The sequence below is a fragment of the Brassica napus genome, unplaced genomic scaffold (genome assembly GCF_020379485.1).
Source record: "Brassica napus cultivar Da-Ae unplaced genomic scaffold, Da-Ae ScsIHWf_1115;HRSCAF=1585, whole genome shotgun sequence".
Taxonomy (NCBI): domain Eukaryota; kingdom Viridiplantae; phylum Streptophyta; class Magnoliopsida; order Brassicales; family Brassicaceae; genus Brassica; species Brassica napus.
The window spans coordinates 570,719-575,000 of NW_026014540.1; the positions used below are offsets into that span (position 1 = coordinate 570,719).

Consider the following 4,282-nt stretch of genomic DNA (forward strand, 5'->3'; position numbering starts at 1 on the left):
CAGGGTCCGGGCACGACAGGGCTCTCACCCTCTCTGGCGCTCCTTTCCAGGGAACTTGGGCCCGGTCCAACGCTGAGGACGCTTCTCCAGACTACAATTCAAACGTCAAAGACGTCCAATTTTCAACCTGGGCTCTTCCCGGTTCGCTCGCCGTTACTAAGGGAATCCTTGTTAGTTTCTTTTCCTCTGCTTATTGATATGCTTAAACTCAGCGGGTGTTCCCGCCTGATATGGGGTCGCGTTGAGGACTTTGGGTCATCAAGAGGTTTTGTGCTGGAACGTCTGACTATATGACGAGAATTGAATTCACCACCGCATGTCAAGACGCTCCTGGCGTCCTTAGCACGCATTTTTGGCCAACCACGTGCGGTAACACACAGGAGATCATCTTCCGTCCCATATCCTCGAGAGGATGGGGGGACAACGATTTGTGACACCCAGGTAGACGTGCCCTCGGCCAGAAGGCTTGGGGCGAAACTTGCGTTCAAAGACTCGATGGTTGACGGGATTCTGCAATTCACACCAAATATGGCATTTTGCTACGTTGTTCATCGATTCGAAAGCCGAGATATCCATTGCCGAGAGTCGTTTTATACTTTACATTGCAGCACTGCTTCCGAACAAACACCATCTCCGGGTTGGCGAAAGCAGGCTGTTTAGTGATATCCAGAAGCTTTGCGTACCATCCAAATACTTCAAGTTTGAATCTAATTTTTTGCATGCTTCAAAAGAATGGTTAAAGCTATTTTCTGGTAATTTTTCATGATTTTCTTTTGCTTCTAACCATGTCTTTTGCATGCTACAAAGTTCAGAGTTTCGTGGTCTAAACGGATATCTACAGCAACTTTTGATCAACACTTGACATCCTTTCAGAAAACTTTCTTCAAAAATATTAATTTTTGAATTTTTGGCTTCTCGGGTGATTTTTGTTGTCTGTTGGTGATTTTGGCCCACGTGGGCTGTCTGTTCAGTACACACAGGACGTCCGTGTGTGTCCGTCAGCACATACATGACGTCCGTGTGTGTCCGTCAGCACACACAGAACGTCTGTGGCTGTCCATCAGTACACATATCAGCACGCTGGTCCTTGGACTCAGCACGCTGGTCCTTCCCATGGACTGTTTGGGTGATTTTGGCCCACGTGGGCTGTCGGTTCAGTACACACAGGACGTCCGTGGGTGTCCACCAGCACACACAGGACTTCCGTAGCTGTTTGTGTCTGTCCATCATCACACACATGACGTACGTGGCTGTCCGTGTGTGTCCGTGTGTGTCCGTCAGCACACACAAGACGTCCGTGGCTGTCCATCAGTACACATATCAGCACTCTGGTCCTTGGACTCAGCACGCTGGCCCTTCCCGTGGACTGTTCGGGAGATTTTGGCCCACGTGGGCTGTCTGTTAATTACACACAGGACGTCCGGGGGTGTCCATTAGCACACCCAGGACGTCCTTGTGTGTTCGTCAGCACACACAGGACGTCTGTGGCGGTCCGTGTGTGTCCGTGTGTATCCGTCAGCAGACACAGGACATCTGTGGCTGTCCATCAGTGCACATATAAGCATGTTGGTCCTTGGACTCAGCACGCTGATCCTTCCCGTGGACTGTTCGGGTGATTTTGGCCCACGTAGTCTGTCTGTTCAGTACACACAGGACGTCTGTGGGTGTCCGTCAGCACACACAGGACGTCCGTGTGTGTCCGTCAGTACACACAAGACATCCGTGGCAGTTCGTGTGTGTCTGTGTTTGTCCGTCAGCACACACAGGACGTCCGTGGCTGTCCATCAGTACACATATCAGCACGTTGGTCCTTCGACTCAGCACGCTTACCCTTCCCGTGGACTGTTCGGGTGATTTTGGCCCACGTGGGCTGTCTGTTCAGTACACACAGGACATCCGTGGGTGTCCGCCAGCACACACATGACGTCCGTGGCTGTCCGTGTGTGTCCGTGTGTGTCCGTCTGTGTCCGTCTGTGTCCGTCTGTGTCCGTCAGCACACACAGGACGTATGTGGCCGTCCATCAGTACACATATCAGCACGTTGGTCCTTGGACTCAGCACGCTGGCCCTTCCCGTGGACTGTTTGTGTGATTTTGGCCCACGTGGGCTGCCTGTTCTGAACACATAGGACGTCTGTGGGTGTCCGCCAGCACACACAGGACGTCCGTGGCTGTCCATCAGCACACACAGGACGTCTGTGGCTGTCTGTGTGTGTCTGTGGGTGTCTGCCAACACACACAGGACGTCTGTGGCTGTCCATGGCTGTCCGTCAGCACACACAGGATGTCGTGTGTGTTTGTGTGTGTCCGTCAGCGCACACAGGACGTTCGTGGCTGTTCATCAGTACACATATCAGCACGCTGGTCCTTGGACTCAGCACGCTGGCCCTTCCCGTGGAGTGTTTGGGTGATGTTGGCCCACGTGGGCTGTCTGTTCAATACACACAGGACGTCCCTGGGTGTCCGCCAGCACACACAGGACATATGTGTCTGTTTGTGGCTGTCTGTCAGCACACACAGGACGTCTGTGGCTGTTCATGTGTGTCCTTGTGTGTCCGTGTTTGTCCGTCAGCACACACAGGACGTCCGTGGCTGTCCATCAGTTCACATATCAGCACGCTGGTCCTTGGACTCAGCACGCTGGCCCTTATCGTGGAATGTTCGAGTGATTTTGGCCCACGTGGGCTGTCTGTTCATTACACACAGGACGTCCGGGGGTGTCCATCAGCACACCCAGGATGTCTATGTGTGTTCGTCAGCACACACAGGACGTCTGTGGCGGTCCGTGTGTGTCCGTGTGTGTCCGTCAGCACACACATGACATCCGTGGCTGTCCATCAGTCCACATATCAGCACGATGGTCCTTGGACTCAGCCCGCTGACCCTTCCCGTGGACTTTTCGGGTGATTTCGGCCCACGTGGGCTGTTTCTTCAGTACACACAGGATGTCCGTGGGTGTCCGCCAGAATAGACATGACGTCAGTGGCTGTCCGTGTGTGTCCATGTGTGTTCATCTGTGTCCATCAGCACACACATGATTCCATGGCTGTCCATCAGTACACATATCAGCACGTTGGTCGTTGGACTCAGCACGCTGGCCCTTCCCGTGGACTGTTCGGGTGATTTTGGCCCACATGGGCTGTTTGTTCAGTACATACAGGACGTCTGTGGCTGTCCGTGTGTGTCCGTGTGCAGACACAGGATGTCCGTGGCTGTCCATCAGTACACATATTAGCACGATGGTCCTTGGACTCAGCACGCTGATCCTTCCCGTGGCTGTCCGTGTGTTTCCGTGTTTGTCCGTCAGCACACACAGGACGTCCGTGGCCGTCCATCAGTACACATATCAGCACATTGGTCCTTCGACTCAGCACGCTGACCCTTCCCGTGGACTGTTTGGGTGATTTTGGCCCATGTGGGCTGCCTGTTCTGAACACACAGGACGTCTGTGGGTGTCCGCCAGCACACACAGGACATTCGTGGCTGTCCGTCAGCACATACGGGACGTCCATGGCTGGCTGTGTGTGTCCGTGTGTGTCCGTGGGTGTCCGCCAACACACACAGAACGTCTATGGCTGTCCATGGCTGTCCGTCAGCACACACAGGACGTCCGTGTGTGTCCGTCAGCACACACTGGACGTCCGTGTGTGTCTGTGTGTGTCCGTCAGCACACACAGGACGTTCGTGGCTGTCCATCAGTACACATATCAGCACGCTGGTCCTTGGACTCAGCACGCTGGCCCTTCTCGTGGACTGTTTGGGTGATTTTGGCCCACGTGGGCTGTCTGTTCAGTACACACAGGACGTCCGTGGGTGTCCGCCAGCACACACAGGACGTTTGTGGCTCTCTATGGCTGTCCGTCAGCACACACAGGACGTCCGTGGCTGTTCGTGTGTGTCCTTGTGTGTCCGTGTTTGTCCATCAGCACACACAGGACGTCCGTGGCTGTCCATCAGTACACATATCAGCACGCTGGTCCTTGGACTCAGCACGCTGGCCCTTACCGTGGAATGTTCGGGTGATTTTGGCCCACGTGGGCTGTCTGTTCAGTACACACATGACGTCCGGGGGTGTCCGCCAGAACAGACAAGACGTCCGTGGCTGTCCGTGTGTGTCCATGTGTGTTCATCTGTGTCCGTCAGCACACACAGGACATCCGTGGCTGTCTATCAGTACACATATCAGCACGTTGGTCGTTGGACTCAGCACGCTGGCCCTTCCCGTGGACTGTTCTGGTGATTTTGGCCCACGTGGGCTGTTTGTTCAGTACACACAGGACGTC

General features: G+C 54.4%; 1 non-coding gene across 1 annotated transcript; it reads right to left on the bottom strand.

The window, feature by feature from the left end:
- Window positions 1-431: 431 nt before the first annotated feature.
- Window positions 432-587, bottom strand: LOC125596024. The gene has a single exon (XR_007330764.1). It is a non-coding gene; the product is annotated as a 5.8S ribosomal RNA (ribosomal RNA).
- Between the last annotated feature and the right edge of the window lie 3,695 nt (window positions 588-4,282).